Raw genomic sequence first — 23,212 nt, 5'->3', positions numbered from 1 at the left:
AAGTCATGTACAGAAGTACATATTCACCAAATCATTCTTCTTATCTGTGATGATGCTTTCTTTAATGTTATTAAGTTGAATACACAAGAATTCATTCCTCCTTGGATAAATTAAGTCCATTATTTCTGTAGATATGATATTGAGATGAAATCTATTTGTAGTCATTCTCTCCTTGATCATTTGATCATGTATGTAAAAAAAAAAAAACTCAGTAGTATGTCTTTTATTTGAATAAAATATTCCTCTAATAAATAATTTTATAAATGTACTAGTAAATAAAACATAATTCATTACAGTTTGCTCTTTGTCCTATTTGACAAAAACTCCATATTAACTAATGTGCTTTCTCAAATAGAGTTCTGTCTCTTTGTCACTATCAGGTGAGTACAAACATAATTTATCTGGAGAAAAATGCCTACATTGCTTTTGTTCTAAAGGGTTTTCTTTTCTTTTCTTTTCTTTCTTTCTTTCTTTCTTTCTTTCTTTCTTTCTTTCTTTCTTTCTTTCTTTCTCTCTTTCTTTCTTTCTGTCTTTCTGTCTCTCTCTCTCTCTCTCTCTCTCTCTCTCTCTCTCTCTCTCTCTCTTTCTTTTTTGGCAAGACAACCCTTGGTTGACTTCACAGAATGCAAGGACCTTGTCAGTTTATAATCCCTTATTTTTTTTATTTTTTTCATCTATAGCACCTGATCTTCCTATGTGGCCTCCCATCCAAGTACTAACCAGGCCCTACCCTGCTTAGTTTCCGAGATCAGATGAGTTTGGGCTTGTTCAGGGTAGCATGGTCATAGACTAAGAGTTTTCTACTAGAGCTATTGGCCTGATTTTGCACCAAACTTGCATCCTTTCTACATATTTTAGTAAATTCTAGTAAAGAAAAACACAAACACAAGCAGTTCATCATTGTAGTAAAAGCTTCTAATTGAACTAAAATACTGCATGCCTGGAGATGAAGCAAATATTTATGAGGAAAAAGAGTTGAAAGAGTGTTGCCTTAGTAAGGTTGAATAAGAAGAGAAATGGGTCAATTTTCTTGAAACTCATGGAAATATTCACCTTCTATAGACAATGGCAGCAGGAACTTAATCCCAAGTAAGACTGAATTAGGAAGAAGAGTGACTTCTTTTAGCTTCTTAATACTAGAATTGGGTTCAGGAGAACAAGAACAAATCTAAACAGGATACAGATGGCAATTACAACAGCAATATTTCTTTTAGCACTATCCAGTTTTCTGTCTTTTTAGGAACAAGTACATATCTAACTTTACAAAGCCTTTTTTCCCCCTCAGTAATATTTCTACAGTGCCTTCGACAGGGTAGGCACCTATCTATCTATCTATCTATCTATCTATCTATCTATCTATCATCTATCATTTACTTATCTTATTTCTAGAAAATCAAAATACAACAGCGACTCAACAGTGATAGATAACCAAGTATAGTATTTCTCAATTGTTCTTCCTTATTATAATGTAAAATTTTATATTATTATATTAGAGGAGAGAGCAAAGTGTAGAGTATTTGAGGGACCTTAATAATAGAAATACAAGGGTCCATATTCAGAGATTTTGACATAATTGGTTTGGAATGCAGCCATGTTGGAGAAAACATGGTGTAGAAGGAAAGGCGTGGGATTCATAGTTATAAATATTTCACATCTGTGCAATATTTTGAGCAATTACTTAACTTCTTTGAGTCTCATATTCCATTGTTCATTTAATTTATAAATACTAGTAAATGCTTACAATGGTCAGGCATTGTGCTAAGCAGAGGGAATACATAGAAATAAGATATACTTGCTGCTTTCTAGTGTTAAGATAGTAATACTTAATGCCACAAATGAGAGTGTATCACATATTTACATGAGTGCTATAAAAAGGATTATGTTTCCCTGATATTCAACCAAAACAAATCTAGCTTAGTCTGTATTAGAGAGAGGAAAGAGTTTAAGTCCAGAAATAAAAAGGCATTTTGGCCAGGAAAAGAGAAGCTTCTGTGATTAAGTCACAGAGGTTTACAAAAAATAAAGGACCCTTTCTTATCAAGAGAGAGAGAAAACAAACAAACAAACAAACAAAACAGCCCAAGTATCTCTCTTTGTGGAAAATTACCACTTTTTATTCCTTAAAAATTTGAAATTTTCAGTGCTGGAGGGTCTACCTGGATACTGTAATTTGACATAAAGGTGCTTGAGGTGAAGAATGTTGAAGCTGGCAGCTGTTTTCCTCTCCCCAAAAGACCTCAGAGTAGGAAACAGGCCCTGCATGGAGGTGGAGAAGCAGTTCTTGGCTGAAACATTACCTTGTTTGCTGGCCTCTGACTTTCTGGGAAAAATGAGATGGAGAAAATACCTCTTCTAGAAAAGGTGTTCTCCATGCTAAAGAAATTTTTCACAATGTCCAGAAAAAGTAGACCTTAATTATTAACTGTTTTGGCCTAATTTGGAAAAAAAAAAAAAAAAACTAAGATTTTTAAAGTTATTAAGATTTTGAACAAGTGCTTCATAAACTGTAAATACATCTTGTTAAAAGCATATTCTGACCTAGTAGTTTCAGAGGAAGGATGCTTGAGATTCATTTCTAATAAATTCTCTGGTAGCTCATCAGTAAATCACTCTTTGACTAGAAAGTATGAAGACATTGAATACTCTGACTCATTTTGTTCATTACAAAGGATTTGTTTAATGTAATTTCATTAAATGTCAAATACTGGAAAAAATAATTTCTGTCTGGATTTAAGCTGAATGCCTTTCCTTAAAATCTTTGAAATATTAACATATGAATCTATCTTTCCTAAAGAACAAATGCTTAGACATTCATCCTATATGTTCTTTTCACCTGAGTCATTTCTTTTATTGGTTCAATGGTATTACAATATCTTAGGGATATCAAACTACTTTAAAATTTCTAGACACTCTTTCTGTCTACTATCTTGTTGCATGTCTTGATCATACTAATAAGCTTACCAAATCACTAATCACTAGTTATTCAATGCACTCTAAAAACTGTAGTGATTGATGTGTCTAAATGATCAAATTACTTAGCTAAAAATCAATATTGCAAAGAAAGACTGCTTACTCCTCAACTCTGGAGACAAGAATAAAGGAATTATATTTCTGTATCTGAAATTGCTGTCATATGCAGCATAAATGCACATTAGAATATTACTTTTTATCTGAGAGTTCATGTAGTAACGATTCTCCCTTAATAATATAGAATCCCTAAATCTAATTGCAGAAGTAGTCCTTCTTGGTGGTAAGAGCTCTTAATTTTAATCTGCGAACAGTTTTAGTAAAGTAGGTATAAATTCAATCACTGAATGTTATAGCCAGAATTACTTTAGAAAGTATCTAGTTGGTCTTCATATTTCATAGTTCAAATATGCTAATTAATAGAAAGTAGAAGAATTTCTATTACTTGGTCAACTTGTTAGTGACAGAGCCAGTGCTGCCATCAGTTCCTAGACTTACAGATCTGGTGACTAAAAATCCAGAATTCAGGGTTTTGATCATAGATCTTTACAAAGTCATTAAACTTTTAGAGTCTGGTTTTTCACACCTATAATTTGAATATTAATTTCTCTAAGACCCAATTTAAGTGAAATGTTCTAAAATCATTTAAAAATATTTTAAAAATACATATAACTTTTTGTGCTTACTCGTTTTTACTTTTGGACTCACACCATAAATTCTGCATAAATAATTCTGATGAGTAACAGAAGACTAACATGAGTTAGTAGGAAAAATGAACTACTATCTATGTATCACTGGATTAACCTTCAGTTTCATAATTTAATGTTTCAATTGATAATGAAGTAGCAGATCTCACCAGAGATAATGAGTAGTAAATTTATGACAAACAAAAAATAAAATGTCACCTGAACTATTTAAATTCAGATTAATAAAATCAAAAGGTCTGTCTCTAAACACTTTATTTAAAACAAAAGTGATGTAAAAATTGTAAGGTACAGACAGCTATAATAACCATAATTATACAATATCTATAGATACCTTTTTCCTTTATAGAGACCTATGGTTAGATCAACATTTATACAGAATTTTGTATGTGTGTGCGTGTATGGGGGGCAGAGTTTAGAGAAACGTCTGTTTTTATTGTTACAAATTCTATTGTGTACTAAATAAAAGAATTGAAGAATTCCCCAAGATACTGATAATACATGTCACCCCATATAAAGCATTTAGGTAACAAATGGGGATGCAAAGACTCTAATTACTCCTTGACTCTCTGTATAAGTAAGAAATGTTCAAAGGGTATTTCAGGGAGATATAGAGGCTTTAAGAAAATAGTATCCCGATGTAAATCCCCAGACATGTAAAGTGCCCAAATGAGAAAACCACACATTTATGTTTCTCCCTTGGATTGCCTCTTAAGTCTACAATGGGGGAAGAAGTGGTCTTCTTGGAGCCATAAAAACAATATGTTGTCTAGTTACCATCCCAGAAGGGAGTCAGGAACTGTTAACCAAGGAGCATGTCTGGAACATTTTTTAACATACCCAAGTTTGTAATTTCTTATACATCTGTCTGTTTCCCTGTAAAAGAAATGGCCTAAGTGTTTGGTTCCCATGGGCACTAACAGAGAGACCAAAGAGACACTCTGTATGCAGCTAAATATTGAGAATAACCCACAAAGGATATGTTGGTGGTGAGAACTGTAAAGGGAGGAGGAAAGACAACTAGAACATTGGAGTTTGCAAGAAAGTTTAGGAAATCGACTGTGTAGCTCTGTAGCAATTACATTCCATATTTTATCCCTAAGTAACTGAGACAAATGTAGAGTGTAAGGGAGGAGAGCCTTTGAATTATTGATATGAACTACTTACCTGTCCAGACTCACTAGAGAGTCTCCACACTCTACATTGCATTAACAAAGCATCCTTAAAAATAAACTATATCCTGTATAATACCTCTGGAGCAAACAGTTCAAACTTAATCAGTTGGAGAATAATGATAAAAGGGTTTGCCAGGAGGTAGGGAAAGGAACTCCTACCATTGTCTGATTTTGATGGCATCATTTGTTAGATAAAAGCTTTGGTTTAAAAAAGAAAGCCAGTAGTCTGCCTTTGCACATTTACAAAGTGGAGACAATTTACAAAACCATACAACTTGCAGAGATGAAAGTGATGTCAATACCCAAAAGGCTTTGTTGTTATCACTGCTTTATTGTGTTTCTGTGTTGTTGTGACACTAAAAATTATGATCATCAAGGGAGGTGACCTAATCAGGATGAGAGACCTCAGCTTGCTAGAATGAAGCAGCAACCAGCTGTCAAAGCGTGGGTCATGAAGAGACACATATTATTTATATGAAGGCTGCTTGCTGTTTGATAATTGTCCCCTTCTTTCCAGGTTAGTCACCATTCTGCTCTCACTCTCCAGTTAGCTTCTCTTTCAAACACACACTCAATCAGAGGATGTTATTTATCAAAACACTTGAAGAGTCTGGATGAAGGCTGTAAGGTGTGTTTTGCATACTAATTCAAAAGAGATTGCCATTTTAATCAGCGTATCATCTTCAGTAAGTATAATCTCCACAGGATTCCAAGTGAAGAGGAAGTGACACTCCGTGGATTGTATTTTCTTCCCAGTGTCTTCCATCTTGACGATTAAATCCATGTGAATGTGTACATGTCTTTGTGCCTGTAGACCAACTCACAGTCTCTTAAACTTTTATTATTACTTATGGAATACTTGGCAGAATACTTATTAAATGATAGAATTTTTGCAAAAAGCAAAGTACAAATGATGAAAAAAATGCCTAATATAACATAATATAGTATAAGCCACTTGTCTTAATCTATTTGGGCTGTTATAACAAAATACAAGAGATTGGGAAGCTTATAAACAATGAAAGGTTTATTTCTTATATTTCTGAAGGCTAAGAAGTCCAGGATCAAGGCACCAGCAAATTTAGTGTCAGATAAGAGACCGAATTCATAAAAGGTTGTCTTCTCTCTGAGTCCTCAAATAGTGGAAGAGGTGAGGGAGCTCTCTGAGGCTCTTTTACAAGGATGCTAATCAACTCATGAGGGCTCTACCCTCATGACATAATCACCTCCCAAAGGCCCAACTTCCTAATACAATCAACTAGGAGGTTACGATTTCAACACATGAATTTGTGGGAGAGCACAACCGCTAACATTTACACAAAATTTTCACTTCAAACTTTTTCCATGGATATTTTAAAGATCAATAACATCATGTTATATTTACAAGGTTGTATTTTGTTTTACTTCACTTTAGCATAAGCTAAACCTTTATTAGACAAAATACTGAAAGTTTAAATTTTAAAAAATACTAAAATATGTAATTATATTAAAATGTGAAAGTCATGTACATTATATCACTAAAAGTATAAAAAACACAAGTTATTATCTAAGATATTTGAAACATATGTAAACAACAAATAATTAGTATATAGAATATTCCAAAAATTCAAGAATAAGATAATATGAAAATGGGAGCAAATATTATTCACAGAAGAGAAAATGTGAATAGTCAGTAAACTCAAGTAAAAATGCTGAATTAAACCAGAATACAAATACTTAAAACCTTACACAATGAAAAATCATTTACACTAAGATATTCACAAAAATATTGAATTCTGAAAATGTTAAGTCTTGGGTTTTGGTGAAGATGTGGTATAATAGGAAGTCTTAAACGTAGCTATCAGAAGTGCAAATTAAGTTATCTACTATTAAGAATAATTTATTATTGTGTAAAAAAGTTTAAAAGGTACATATTCTAAGACAGACTTTCTTTTCCAATGCTTATATACTCTAGAGGAAATTTGAGGCATAGGAAGAAGCATCTAAAGAATATTCATAGCAGAGTTGTCTTTATAGCAAAACCTGAAAGCAACATAAATGTTTAATAACATGAGTATCAATAATAAACTTGTGGTATATTCATATACTAGATAATTTGAATAAAGTAATTAGAAATAGATTAATTACTGCCATCAGTATCAGCACAAATAAATCTCTTAGATAATGTTTAGAGAAAAAGTGAGTTATCAAAGAATATATACAGTATGATGACACTTAAAGATTTAAAACATGTGTGATACATATATAATATATAATATATAATACATTTATTTATTATTTCTTTATATATATGTTTATACATAGTATATAAAAATATGTTTATTTATTTCTTCACATATATGTGTATATATATTATATATTGATAAAAATGAAAACACTCAATTGAAGATAAGATACTTGGGGAGTCAAGAAAGAGTAATGTATTCATAGAGGGAGCATTGGATGATTTCACTGTAATTATAAAGTTTTACTTTTTAAGTGAGAATAAGAAAAATTTACACTTTGCTTTACTAAATGTTAGGCACATATGTGAATGTTTTACATATATTAATACATTTATTACTCCCAATAACCCAAGAGTTTTGTTTCTAATTTTAATCATTATTTTGCAGATGAAATTTGTTTTTGTGGAATAGTGAGGTTAAGTAACTAGCCTGAGGTCACTTGGCTATTCAGTGACAGAACCAGGATTCAAACATAAGACTCAATTCTAGATCCTATGTTTCCTCACTGCACACTGCCTTAGTCTGTGCTCCTTGGTACCACAGGCGATGTACAAATACATTCATTAGATTCCTTCTTTCCTTTCACATGCCTGAGCTATCTCATAATGTAAAATATAGATAAAGGAGATATAGGCACTATATACAGGCCTGAATCATTCATTAAAACCTTGAAATAAGTCTCTCCAGACTCATGAATGTGATGGTGTTCTTGAAAGGCAGAGGTATGGGGTAGGGGTAAATCTGGGAGTTTCGTGCCCAATTTTAGAACATGAATTTAGGATAAATTAGAAAATTTATGGTTCTGCACAAAGTGTGATAATTAGAATAGATTCCTGGCCCAGTTTCTAGGGAATTCAGTATAATTTTAGAGTTAAAGGAAGAGTTAAATATTGCCTTTTGTGCATCTAAAAATTAAAACCACTTAGGGACAAGGTCTGAATCTATTAAGCTTTCTTCTACTTGGTTCAAATGGAGAAGTAGGGTATGGTGGAGTAGTTTCAGTAAGCAGCAAGAGAAAGTGTAGATAGGGATGCTCACTGTAATGCCTTGAGCCCCTCCATGCCAGCCCTCCCATTCACCACTAACTGAGGTCCACAGGTATCGGGAGTATTCTTCAAGGAGTTGCAGAAGGAGAACATGATGAGAAGTGATGAAATTGTTCTCTTGCATGGACACAGAAAAGGAGGAGGTGGAAGAAACATTCTCATATCTACTGTGAACATTAGGGGACAATGAGAAACATAAACTCAGTGCCCCAGGTTCAAGCAGATTTCTTCTTGTCTTTTGTTTCCTCCACATCTACTAAAAATCATCCCATTATACCATCATAATTGTGGCACACACTTTACTTAAATGTTTACTTAGTTGTTTAGTATAATTTCCTGTTTTAGCTTTCAAATCTGTACTGCTCAACAAGAACCTTTGCTTTCACATAAATGTGATTCTATCTGAATCCTTCACTGCTATGTACAATGCCAATTAAATGTTCAGGAAAATTAAAGCATTTTTGATATTTGCACAAAAAGAGAATGCATGTGCTTGCATACAAATACTCTTTTTGTTTTCTTTTAAGAAACATTTTCTAAATAGCAAAAATATATTTTGCTGATTTATTCTAGAAATTAGAATTAATTCTTTGCAACCACTGGCATGATCTTTCGTTTAAAACATTATTAAAGATTTTTAATGCTAAAAATGATTTCATTTTATTCTAATTAAAAAATGGAGTTGAATCACATCTCTACATATCATATTTAAAATTTATGACTATTCAAGCAAATGAATTATTAGCAATATTTTAATTGCATGCATAATTTATATAAAAAAAGGTTAAAATGTTTCTAGACATCACTTGAATGCTTCCAAACTTTCTTATTCTTCTGCTAATTGTCTGAAATAAGGGACTACATTATCTAAAGAGAGCACATATGACAGAATTAGGGCCATCAGAATCTGAAATTCCCAAGAATCAATGAAAAGGGCTGGCCATTTACAAGGAGATTCTTCCATAAGATATTGTTTTCCTAATAAAACCAGATTGCTTTCCAAAATTCATGATGTAGTTAGAGCAGGACCAAAACTTTTCTACTCTCGTACTCATTTTGATGGGTTGGTATCGGCAGCCTGAAACACTTTCATGAAGGAATCCACATGCCTGGGTCACGATGCTGTGATGTTTGCTAAACTAAGGAAGTGGAGACGTCTTCGATGCTTATTTGTTGTGTTTCCAAAAAGCATCCATATACTCATTAAGGAATTGTCTTTCACAACATTAAGGCACGGGTCTATAATACTGTAATAAGTATGTATCGTGTCAAATGGGTACTAGATTTATAGGGGCGATCACTTAGTAAGTTATATAAATGTCTAATCAGTATGTTGTATACCTAAAAATAATATAACATTGTATGTCAATTGTAGTTGAAAATTAAAAAATAATCTTAAAAAAATTAAGGCATAGGCCTAGCACTGGGGTCTAGTTAATGAAAGATAAAAAGTGAATGTTTTAATGTCCAGAAGAGTTAGTGGATGACACAAACATTTATTTTGTTCGGCAGATATAATCCTGGATAGTGAAAATGGATAATGTGCCCTACCATAACTCTGACATTTTCCTTAGGATTTCCCCTTGCTCTTTTTAAAGAATTCATCAAGAGATGTGTGACTTCTTTATGGGGAGTGAATGCTGTTAAAAGTCAATCTAAGTATCCTGGTCTGCAGAGGCAAGCATATTTCCTAATTAGTAATCGAAATTGCTTTAGGAATTTGTGACTGTGGTTAGTGAGGGTCCACCTTTCAAAGATCGACCACCTCAGAAGTATCAACACAATGGTATTTTTCAACCAGAAAATCTGGACATGACTATTTCTGTGATTATTTTATTAAACTAATACATTAAATCTTAGTCTGCTGCCTCCTCTCTTTACCTTCTCCTAACTGCAGAAGATTAATTTACTTTTCAGGCCACGAATTACTTCATCAGAATAATCAATGTCATCATACCAAAATATAAGCAAGGTTGAATGCTTCCTATTGATCGAATAGGCCACCAGTGATAATATAAATTCAAATTGGTCGGAAAACTGTCAATGTGTTATGATACTACAAAGACAAGATTCACATACTGTGATATATTAAATAAATCTTTCCATAAATGTACTTGTAACAATTCCATGTTATGTAGAACTACTAAATGCAATATCTATCTTGAACACATTATATGTTTCTCATGAGTGTTTGATTATGCATGTGTTTATCTGAACTTTTGTTCTTTTATTTAGTACTAAATCTTGATATTTACAAGTATCAATTTACACCCTTGGAGATTTGTAATAATTCTGTTAAGGACCCTCTTTTGTCTAGCCTAACCCTCTTGAGGCATTTGAAAAGCAAAATCCATGAATAGAAGCTGCTATGCTTTAATTTGTACCAACATTTGGTATCAAAGATCATGAAAGCAATGTTTTCATCCAATTAAACTTGCTAGAAGCTAATGAAAACTGCCCAGAGAATTTCCCTTTGTAAATTAAAGATACACAACAAGGATTGTCACTTGACTTGTTTTCAATTGGCTTTGTATGGCACTAATGATCTTGGTTGGCAATAGCCCTGAGGAGTTTGCATCTGTGAAGGGCAAACCACAGAGGACATAGAGATTAGCCAGGATTTGGCTAAGCTACTACCAAAGTTCCGATGTTTATTTCAATCATCTTCAAACTCATTAGGTCTACAAAATTGAGTTGCAAATCTCTGGAGCACATGCTTTACTGAGAGATGGCTGGAATTTCCCACTTCCAGTTGGGCAGAAGTCCTGTGAGGATTCCATTTTTTCCTCTGCAGGAGAATATTGGGCTATCTGTCCATAACTCAACCAGAACCAAAAAGAAATTCTGAGTGCAAAAGAATGTATTATTAAGAATATTATTTTGGTACTCATGGTCTTAGACATTTTCTAAAATTTTGATCTGTTTATCTATTAACTTTAACCATCTCTCATTTAGAAGAATTCTTTAAGTAAAATATTAAGTAATAATCTGGCTGAGGCCTTTTTTTGTACACAATGGCAAAGGTTCCCCAATATCTGTCATTTTCCAGTTTAACTCATTGTTTTCCTTTGATGAGCATATATTTCAGTACTAGTGCATTCATTGAGACAAAGCAACTACTAAGGAGAGGTGTGGGGTAGTTTTCTTACCATATCTTTCATAGGATTAAGACCCACCAAAAAATTCAGAAATTATTAGCTTCTCATACCTTGGCTTTCACAGGGTTAAGACAGATGGAGAGGTCTAAAAAATACTAGATTGGGAGGACAAAGTCCCTGAAGCAGCTAGGCTTAGAGCCATGAGTCCAAGCCCAAGGCAGGTCAGATGCCAGGATTTCAAAGGTCATGTAAAGATCAGCCAAAAACAAATTCCAGTAGAAGCCAGTTCAGGTGTCAGCAGATTTCTTCCAGAGAGAATTGGGAATGCTTTGTTCCAAGAACTCATCTGTCTCAGTTATTCATATTAAAAGGAGGAAAAAGCCAAAAAGCTGGTTATGTGATACAGTACATGTACAAGGAAGCATTTTTAAAAGCTTAATTTCATACCAGGGAGAAAAAAAAAGACAAGACTTGGAAACGATTTCTCTAAAAGAAAATGAAAAAATTATCTTGATCAAATAGTTGTACATCATATTATATATATAGTACCTGTGAACATTCCTGTTTTAGATAATGATGTTAACCTATATGAATTCAGGGTTTTTTTGTACTTAGGAAATTTTGGTTTGTGTAAATCAATATTCATTTGAAAGAAAATCTATTTTTAAAAATCTACTTCAAAATAGCCCATATGAAATTTTCCATAAATGTTTTAATCTACTTTCCTCAAATCATCATATGCTAAAGACATAAATGTTAAACTATATAATGCTACCAGCGAAGCCAAGCAGCAGCAAGCCCAAAGCATAGCGAGAAAAGAAACTAAAACAAAAAAGAATAGAAAAGGAAAAAAAAAAAAAAACTAAACAGTGAAGTTGACTGAAATGAGAATGGAATGGAGAAAACCCAATCAGCACATGACCTCATGATTTTGTGCAAATGACATAAACTTTCTAGACCTTGGTTTTGTTATCTCGAAAAAATTCTTGTTTAAATTGGTTTTATTCATTATTCAATATTGCTGTCTTCATAGAAAAAAACTGGAAAAGATGTCTATTTGTTTGCCCCTAATTTTATTTTCTTAAAATCTCCCATTTCAAACGCTAGCCTAATGTCATTTCACTGAAGAATACAGAGCTAATAATTGTCTGTGTTCCAATAGCTACTAGCAAAACTAGTTATTTCTCACACCTGATTAAGATTGCCCCTGAGTGAAATATGTTACATACTTTGTAGTTTGAAATCTTTAAATTTCCTTTTATATTCAGTAACCTCGAAGTTTATTTGGTATAACACTGTCACAACACTTTGATTTTTTTTTTACTAGTGAAGACCAATAGCATCTTAATTATATAATTAAAAATCTGACATGAAGAAATAATAAATAATGGCAGAAAATGAAACCATTTACCAAAGACATAGAAATGTGCGCCTCAGGACATGAAAACAAAGGCCATTAATGAGTGCTCCATATAAAGCAAATTATAATTTGCACAAGGTATGCAGAAAGCTCTCATTTTTTATCTCCTGACAGTGGAACGAGGCATAGAGTTCTGCTAGGCTACAGTGCTGTTACTGCCCAGCTTAACTCTGGTCTAGTTATCTCAGTTCCCAAGAAACAGTTCCTTCTTCCCAATCATAGGGGTTGTAAATCTATTCATATTTTGGGCCCGTGCTCCATTTTAAGAGATGAAGGCCAGAGGCTCTAGTGATACTTTAAAATATTTTTTAAAACATATTTCATTTTTAACAGAAGTCCATGACCACCCTGATATTTTGTATTATATTTTATATTTAATATATGTGATTTAAAAAGTAAAACTGGTAGATCAATTTCATTTACTTTTCATAGTCACTGCCCTCAAAATATGAAGAACCCCTATCCTAAGCATTAAGAAAGGTTTAAAAGGGGAGTATATGAAGGGGAATGAAATTTACATCAGGATTATTCCATTATAGACATTTTATGTATATCTTTGCTACTAATTATGACAATAATTATATAAAATAGGTAAGCCCAATGTAACACAGTTAGAAAGTTGTAGACATAGAGATTAGCTTTAGATCAAAAACCAAATTCCATGTCTTTCTAGTAGCATTATATACTTAAAAGCCAAAGATTAATTCCCTAGAAATTTTGTAGTAATGAGAACATGGAACTTCCCTTTTGGCAATCTTGATTAAAGACATTTAAGAAAATCTTAAATTTTCAACAAGTTAGAAGCTGGTCTTTCTTATTCAAACACAAATAATTCTAGAAAACTAATACGAGAATAAAGTCAGATGCAGGAGAGGAAAGACTTAAACAGCCATTCTTAAGGGCCACTTGCTCAAGTTTAGTTAGGTACCTAGGAGCAAGCATTTCTCTCCTAATTCAAATACAGTCACTGTCTCTCAAATTTTTACAAAGTTCTATATGGGAACATGTAAGGTGTTCATCAGGTAGTATTTATGTAAACAGAGAATAGTTACATAACTTGTAGGAAACAAACTAAATGGGAACACTTTAAATAATATAGCATAGAGTAAAACAAAAGTAGCATGTATGTAAATCAAAATATATAGACCCCAAAATTTTCACTACATATTTACAATATTATATTCAAGTCCTTATGACTAAATACTATCACTTAAGCACATCCATTAAAATAAAATGTAAAATTTATCCTTGGCACTAATTTGCTCTCATTTTTATAGTTACAAAATCATTTATAGTAAAGGATGAAAATTAGAGATGATCAGAAGCAGAGTGAGTGATTTTTTTTGCCTTTGATTTTTTTTCCCTCTTCTTCATTTTCAAGAATGATGAATACATGGTTTATTTTCCATGTTGTGTTCATGATCCTTAGTGAAACTATGCATGTAAATACTAAACATTATGCTGAGACACAATAAGTACTCAATACATATCTTCATCATGGTTATTAAAGGAATTAGATAACTAAATTGAAAACTTGCCAGATCCAAAAATTCATTTCCTTTTAGATTCCACTGAACTTGGATCACATCTGTTTCTGCTAAGTAAAATAAGACTGTGAATCTAAAAGCACATAAAATGTATCCTCTTTGGAATAAAGCGATTGACAGAGTGAGGTCCCAGAAGCATATTCTCCTCTAAATTAAGAGAGCACAAATTCTCAGTATGTAGACAAAAAATTAAACTGAGTACTACCTCTAATAGAAAAGTAACCAGTGCATACTGAATTATAGAATATTTGTCTACAGCAAAATTAATTCCAGCAAATACTTCTTGGAAATAGGTGGATATTTTGAATTCTAACCCTTGTAAAGCCTGTGCTCATTTTTAGGAAATTAAATTCTTTTATGATATTTCTGAATTACATTTAAATCCATCCATAGAGCTGTGAACAATCCTTATGTGAAATTCTAGCATGTTAATCTTTCAAACTCATCCAGAGTACCATAAACTCTCTGGTGGGAGAGAATGATAATTTCATTCATTTTTCTACCTGTTTGTCTCTTATAGGGAAAATTAATTTTTGAAAGCTAATTTTTGTACCTCATTTTTATGGCCAACACTACTTTCAGGACTGAATTGTTCTTGTAAGCAAAAGCTAAACATTAATTGCATCCAAAGGGGTAACTACACTCAGATACACCTGAGTAAGGACCTAAAGGAGAGAGTCTCCGAGAGAAACTTATTTCTAAGTCAATATTCTAATGTCATTCATGTAAGAAATACTTATTAGACACCTAACATGTACCAGGAACTATTAACATAACAATGAATGAAAAACCTTCCTCTTTTCAAGGATCTCACTGTATACATGAGGCAGTCTTCGAACTTACATAAGGTAAGTAAGCTCAAGGTAAAATATAAAGCAAAATATAATAGTGGATATGAAAAAAGTACAAACAGAATTTCTCTGAAAAATTAGGGGGAAGAAAACATTTTATTATTGAGAAGATGTTTGATATGGATATTGAACAAAGGTAACATTTCATGGCTGGAGGTGATGGGATCTAGAAGAAGAGATATTCAGGTGAGAGAGATGCATGAGCAAAAGCATAAGACGTGAATCTGGAGACAAAGCATCTAGAAACAAGCAATGGCTAGAGAACTCAAAATAAGTAAGTTTCAAGGGATCAGGGTAAATAGAAGCCTGCTAAAGACAAGTAGCAATCTTAACTAATTTTTCACTCATATTAAATTGAGCTGAAAGTAAGTTTCTTTTTGTGATATCACATTTAGGATTTTTTTTATGAATTAACAAATACAAAAATATGAGTATGGTTATATGGTATCTCTAGATGCCACTATAAAAGTTAGGATACCTTTAAGTGATATAATTTAATGTAGATTAGGTGGCAAATGGCCACATTATCTCACGTATTGTGATGCCCAGTGATGGACTCGCTAAATCAAGGGCAAGTTACTTCAGTAACACAACTAAGTTTTCATGGATGTTGGTTCCTTTAAAATCACAATTCTGACATTTACAGCATGTTAGTTTCTCCCTTATCCCTGGGGCTCCTGATAATAAATTCCACCTAAATATCCAGAAATCACATTTTTAAACGAAACTACGCCCAAACCTGAAGAGGGCTAGAGTACCATCCAATCTTCAGATACCTTTTATGAAAAATCTACCCTAAAACAAAAAAGAAGGCTTTCTAGTTCGACTCCTTACCCAGAATTGCATTATTCATTTATTTGTAATTCAATCATTGGCAAGGGAAATAGGGTTACTAAGAATGGCTGAATCTAATGAAATTTCATCTGTTCAAGCTGGAAACACCAGCTAAGACAGATGGACACTCAGTAACTGATCAACATTTGGGGTGTTTTGCTTCTACTGACATAAACTGGGAAGGAGAGGTGGATACTGGGTATGTAACTAAGATATTGACCACAAACTTACAGCTTTTATGCTTTTTAAAAGTTTATACCTACTTGTAATGTAGCCAATGTTTCCAAAGATAAAAGTTTATTTATCCATGGAATCCAAAGATGTATTTCATCCCTAAATTATGTATGTCTTTACTAAGCAGATTTTATTAGAAATAGAAAGTCAGATGTATAGGTTTAATACTTGTACACACACACATTTAAATTAAAACATTTAGTTTAGACTAAGAGGGCTTCTTCTGGTTATGATGGGGTCAATTTTATTAGACTAGTACTCTGGCTGAGAAAACCTAGATATGCTTAATGAAATATAAAAGAAAAAATCTATAAGCTTTAACGTGCATCAAAGGCAGTCATATTAGAGAGGCCAAAATCCTGGGAAGAAGAGGTAATTGAACAAAATTTAATATTGCCTCTACCACTTTTCCCTTCAGGACATTTGCAAATTTTTAGGCTGCATGTAATGACACTTTAAGATGCCCAGCAAAGTATAGCTGCCAAAAGGAAAGAAACCACCAGAGCTTTAGGCAATTTTATGGGTCAAGGTGGGAAAAAAAATTAAGTTCTATTCTGCTAAAGCACAAAGGAATTGGGTGGTCTAAATCCTAAAGAGAAGGAAGGCACAAGGAAATAAACTGGACAGTGTACCAGCTTCTTCTGAAATCATTTGCTATTCATAAAATGCACAACATTAGATAATTAGAACCCTGTACATAAAGTTGGAAAGCTCGATGTAGGTATGCAGTGCTGAGGATAAGGAAGAAAAAAAAAAAAAAGAGTTTAGTACCTACTCCCAAAAAGGGGTGGTGATAGGGTGCTTGGTAAACATGATTGACAGTTTAGAAGTAAACCAATTCTTCTAACAAACTCTGAAACACCACCTGAGGTTAACTCAGTCCCTAACTGCATTGTGTAGGGGAGGAAAAATAATTTTATCTCTACTCTTCTAGATTCTTGGTGGAGAACCTCCTGAAATAAAAGGCAGATAGACAGGAGAAAAACAAGTGGAAGTTTAATAACCTGTATACCTCCCACGTACATGGAGATACCCAGGATAACTGAGTAACTCCATAAAATGGCTCAAGCCACAACCTTAAATATCATCTCCAGCTGAAGACAAAAGAAAGATGTTGGGGGTGGGAAAATCCAGTTATGGAATGTTACCAGAAAAAGAAGTGTAAACAAGGATGTGGTCGTTATGCAGATCTAAGTTTCTGGGTTCTTTATTGATAAGGGTTTCTGGAGATTTGATCATTCTACTCTTCCTGGTAAAAAGAGGGAGACAATTTACAAAAGGAGATTCTCCTTACAAGTGTAAATTTCTCTTACACAAGGGTAACTTCTCTGTTTTCAGAGCTTCGATGTCTGCTGTTTCTTAAAAATAATTAGTCTAAAATAATCATTACACCAAAGAGGAATATTTGGGGATGAAAATTCTGCTCCCCTTTAATTGAAATTATTATCCCAATTTCGATGCTTAGCAGAAAATAAGGCAAATATTCAGTGGAAGAATATAATATAGTTTTGTGTCTTTGAGATTTCTCTAAGGAATAACTTTAAATTTCATGTGACTTTTTTTGATAGCTTTTTTCCCCCACTTTTAAGACTGCGGCCAATAATCAATTTTGAACAATATCTCATAATCGCAATATAAATCCCAGTTTATTCATGTGTAAAAAAGATGAAAGATAAAAAGTACAACTTTCTATATATGTATTTTTGCTAAAGGTAAATAGGCATTATTAATATATGTTTATATGCAAATACATATATAAACATACATGTTAGGTCCAGGAGGGAGGAATTCCTACCCCCACAACCCCTCAGTGTGGGAATCCAACTTTTCCCTTACTTTCATGTGGGAACCGGACTTTGCCTCCAGATTGGGAATGCTACGTGCTTACCTCTCTCTTCACTGTCCTCTCTTCCCTTCCCCAACAATTTACCTGCTCGAAATATTCCCGCCAAAAGTCCCACCTAAAGCCCCATGTAAGTTTCAGATGCCCTTACATTCAGGGCCGATGCCATCTTCAGCTCAGCCAGTCTATCACTCAGCTACAATAAACCTTTCTTAATCCCTTCTGCTTTGCACATTCCTCCTTCGGTGAACCTAACAATATGGTTATTTGTAACAGCAAAATTTTAGGAGAGTAAAATTTTTAGGGAGTAAAAATGAGTGATCTTTCTTTAATTGCTTTAACATTTGAAAAAAAAAAAATGTTTGGAACCTGGAAAAGGTTCCCCGCTGACAACTCATAGGGAAAAAAATACATATACAAGTACAGAATAGACTATTTTTTTCCCCTGAAGTTATACATTTAAATACAATATAAAGACTTTTATTGAGTATTTATTATGTGCCTCATCACAAAATCTCATATAGAAGAATTGTTGAAACTATTGTAGGGGAACTTTGGCATGAAGATTATTTTAGGCTGGTTAATTTAGGAAACAAAGGACTCAGGAAGAACATTTGACCTTTTTTCCTAACTGCCTAAATGAATTTACATAAAGGACCTGCTCCAGAAAGAGAGCTATCACTCTAGAAAACTATAGTATAACATGAATTAGGTGTGATGGACAGGTAAAAACCTAGAAAGGCCCTTTTGAACAATGTTTTCTCCATGTCTTGTTTCTGTATGGCCCAGCAAACATTAACAATTTTGCATCTTCCTGTGAATTGCCTTACTTCTCTTTGAAGTTCCAGACTTCTACCTTCTTCTACTAAGTCTAGAAAGATATATATACCTCTTTTTGCCTGTCCTTGGAATCTCTCATTTGCATATATTCCCTGTTTGTACATATTAAATTTAATTTCCTCCTATCGATCTCTGTTTTGCCATTTAAATTATTCAACCAGCCAAAAGAACAAAAAGAGGGAAACGGTAAATTTCCCCCTGCCCTCAGTATTAAGATTAGAGACAGAAGTATCAGCTGAGTTCTTGAAATAACTGTGGTAAAGGTAGGGAGAAGAGAGGTTTCAAGCAAGAACAGATTCTGAACAAATATTCATATAAGCAGCAGACCCAGGAGAAAAGAGTAGCATGTTAAGGGTAGAAAATTTTCAAATGACCAACTTCTGCTTCCATTGTTTAATGTTAAACAGGGTGTAGTTCTAGGAGATATTCTGTGCAAAGATATGCTAATGTTAAGGGTGTCATTATCCTGTGTTAAGATATGTTAATGGTCAGCCTCTGTTTCTGTAAACCTGCTTGCTTGCTAGAGGGGGTTTTGGGGCTTTTTAAGCTACTCCTTCTAGTGGCTAGGGGCTGATTTTCTAGTAGGGAGAGTCAGTCCCCGGCCAGCTAATTAATCTCAATTGGCTCCTTGGGTCTTAAATTTGATCGCACCACAACATTTGGAGGCCCCAGTGAGATTCTCCCCTAAAAGAAAAGGGGAGCATCTCCTAAGACCCACAACCCCGGCCACCTTGGGCAAGGACCTGCCCTGTCTAGGGGGCGGCCGCTGAGAGACGTTCCTCAGCCCCAGATGCCAGGCAGACTCGCCCAGGATGGCAGGCAGACAAAAGGTACAATTCTGTAACAATTGGGCACGAGCCATCTGGAGCAGCTTCACTGGTGAGTCAGACTGCACAACAGGTATCCAGGTTTCTGGGTATCTGTTAGGGAACTAGTGGAAGGCTGGACGCAGCAATACTTCCCTAGTTCGGTCAAGGTCTGAGACGTCAGACTTGACTTCTGATATTATAGGTATTCAGGTTTCTGAGTATCTTTCTGTCTGTGAGCCCTAGGGTACATCTAAGTTTCGGCTTAGACCTGTCTGCCGGTAAGCCCTAGAGTTCGTCTAAGTCTTGGCTTAGACCTGTCTGTGAGCTCTAGGGTATGTCTAAGTTTCAGCTTAAACCTGTTCCTGTCTGTGGGCCCTAAGAACTAGTGGAAGGCTGGACGCAGCACAACTTCCCTAGTACAGTCAGGTCTGAGAGGTCAGATCCAGACCCAGTACCTGCCTGATACGCTAGCGTTTTGTGTTACTCGTAGTCTGTTTTGTCTGTCTGTATTGTATCTGATCCTAGGCCTGGTTTATTTGGCTTTTGTGGGGATCTTGCCTGTTTTTATTTTTAACATGAGTCAGGCTTCTTCCTCAAATCGTCCTACCCCCCTTCAGTGCCTCCTTAATCATTTTAAGGATTTCAGGAGACGAGCCCACGCCTATGGAGCCAGGGTCACCCCCTTTGACCTTCAGAGGTTCTGCCAGTTAGATTGGCCTACATTTGGAACAGGGTGGCCAACAGAGGGGTCACTCGACCCACAAACAGCCTTTCAGGTGAATGAGTACCCTGAAAAAGAACAAGCTCCCCAAAGAAGGCCCCCTTCATCCTCTTTGAGGACTCAGAATAAGGAGGTCAGGGCTCTTACATTATGAGCCCCCGGGAGCCCAGGGTAATTTTACAGGTCAAGGGCAAGCCTGTGAACTTCTTGGTGGACATAAGAGCTTTGCAGTACATTGGACCGGTGGAGTTCCAATGCTCGAATCACCCAGTATCAAGTCCTGCTTCTCAACCCACCTCACATACAGTTCCTGAAAACTGCCGCATTCAACCCAGCTACCCTACTGCCTGATGATGACCCTCGCCAAACCCTGCATGACTGCCTTGAGGTCCTAGAGAATGTCACCTGCACCAGACTGGACCTGACAGAGAGCCCTTGGCCGAATCCAGATGCTATTCCATTTACGGATGGGAGTAGCTTTGTCTCAGAAGGAGTCAGGTATGCCGGGGCTGTAGTGGTTACTGCTGAGACTGTCATCTGGGCTCAAGCCCTATGCCATAGAACTCCAGCTTAGTGGGCTGAACTAGTAGCAGTGACTCAATCTCTGCAGTGGGGTAAAAACAAGACTGTGACAGACAGCAAAAGAGGCTGCCAGAAAACCAGTGGGGCCAATTGACATTCTGCCCTACCGCCCAGGGTGCTAACGGACACCCCTACCTACACTTCAGGAGAAGTTAAACTATGCACAGGAGAAGTACAAAGAGGAATCTACTTAGTGGGTTAGGCTCCCGGATGGCCGCATTTTAGTACCTGAGACCTTGAGCCGAGACCTTATAACCCAGGTTCTCTTGAGAGAAACCAAGTTAATTAAACTGTTAAAAAGAGACTATTACATACCGGGGCTGCAACGAACGGCCAATCAGGTATCAGCCCGGTGCCACATCTGCATGGACAGGCACTGGGAAAACATTGAGAGTTGTATTTCACTGAGGTCAGCCCAGGAACTTTCGGATTCAAGTACTTGTTTGTGTTCATTGACACTTTCAGGATAGATTGAAGCCTTCCCCACCAAGCAGGAAAGAGCTCAAGTAGCAGCAAAAAATTAGTCTCATAAATAGTGCCTCGATTTGGCCTGCCCATAACACTGGGGTCCGACAATGACCTGGCGTACATCACTCAGACCAGTCAATCTTTAGCCAGAGTTCTAAAAATTAATTAAAAAGTTACATTGTATTTATAGGCCTCAGAGTTCCAGACGGGTAGAAAGGATGAATAGGACCTTAAAAGAAACCTTAATTAAGTTCAAATTAGAAACTGGAGGGAACTGGGTGAGCCTCCTTCCCTCCCCTCTGTTGAGGGCACAGTGCACTCCCTACTGTAGGGACGTTACGCTTTGTAAATTCATGTTTAAAAGACCTCCTCCACTTCTCCCCAAACTAGGGAGGATGGGCTCACAGAGGTCTGTAACTTCTCCCTTCTTGGGTCCTTGCAGGCTCTCCATCTAGTGCGGCAAAGGGCTCACCAGTTGGTCTCCGTGGCCAGAGTTCCAGCTCAGTCTCTTGCCCAGATGCAACCTGCCTCACCTGAGCCTCACTGAGGGGGACCCTTCCTGGTTTTAAATGTCTTTTCTGAATGTAAATATTTAAATGGAGTTTTTGTTTATTTCAACCATGGTTTCAGAATCTGCCTTTTGTACAGCTTAGTTTCAAAATCTGTAAAATTGGCTAAATACCTTGTGTATTGATTCATACATGTAGGATTGACGTGTTCATAAAATATAGATAATTGTATAGCTTTAGGTAAAAACCTGCTATTTTTATGTTAAAAATAGCTTAGCTTTGGTCAGACCAGGGCTCAGTGACAGAGAGCAACGCCGAAGCACAGGATCTTGGTGTGAGAGCGTGTTTAACTGGTCCCCGTGGTTGACTACTCTGCTTTCCGCTATTACAGGACATTATTGAGACCTTGTATAATTAATTGGTTAACTACGTATGTAAAAAAGGGTGCAGGCAGTAATACTCATGGTTTTCAGAACTCACTGCCCACCCCGCTCCAGGCTGATGAAACAATGATTTGAATTCCCCTAGAAAACCAGTGGGGAATGTTAAGGGTAGAAAATTTTCAAATGACCAACTTCTGCTTCCATTGTTTAATGTTAAACAGCGTGTAGTTAGTTCTAGAAGATATTCTGTGCAAAGATACCCTAATGTTAAGGGTGTCATTATCCTGTGTTAAGATATGTTAATGGTCAGCCTCTGTTTCTGTAAACCTGCTTGCTTGCTAGAGGGGGTTTTGGGGCTTTTTAAGCTATTCTAGAGGCTTGGGGCTGATTCTCTAGTGGGGAGAGTCAGTCGCGGGCCGGCTAATAAAGGCTCATAATTAATCTCAATTGGCTCCGTGGGCCTTAAATTTGATCGCACCACAAGATAGCATAAAAGATAAAAGGTGACAATATCATTGGAGATCAACTTTCAAACTGAATTTGAAAAATTATTATAATGTTTCTAAACCTTCTAAATATTAGCATATCTCTGAAACATAAGTGAGATGAACAAAAAACAACACAGTCATACCAATTCAGTTTAAATCCACTAAATATTATGTGAAGTCCTAGGCAGTTTTACCATCATCCTTAGAAGACTAAACATCCATTTAGAAGAATGTTTGTTTCTCTATTCATTCTGTGCTCTGCATAATCAAGTATGAAACTTTCTTACCATTAGTTTTTTGACTACTGTGGTGGGATTTTTCTATGTGATGAGAGGTCACACATTAGGGGCTATGAAAGGTAGAGGTAAGTTGGTTCATAATCTTGTACACAATTTTTTACTAGATGCGTTTTTAATATTTAGTCGAGATAGATATTATAAAATCTCTTGTAGAAATTCAACCAAGACTTTT

The 23,212-nt window shown here is 35.3% G+C and overlaps 1 pseudogene; it reads right to left on the bottom strand.

Moving 5' to 3' along the window:
• Window positions 1-671: 671 nt before the first annotated feature.
• Window positions 672-790, bottom strand: LOC118601456 (annotated as a pseudogene).
• Between the last annotated feature and the right edge of the window lie 22,422 nt (window positions 791-23,212).

This window comes from Rousettus aegyptiacus, unplaced genomic scaffold (genome assembly GCF_014176215.1).
Source record: "Rousettus aegyptiacus isolate mRouAeg1 unplaced genomic scaffold, mRouAeg1.p scaffold_m13_p_3, whole genome shotgun sequence".
NCBI classification, from domain to species: Eukaryota; Metazoa; Chordata; class Mammalia; order Chiroptera; family Pteropodidae; genus Rousettus; species Rousettus aegyptiacus.
The sequence above is the reverse complement of the archived record's forward strand: the minus strand, read 5'-3'. Positions and strand labels throughout refer to the sequence as shown.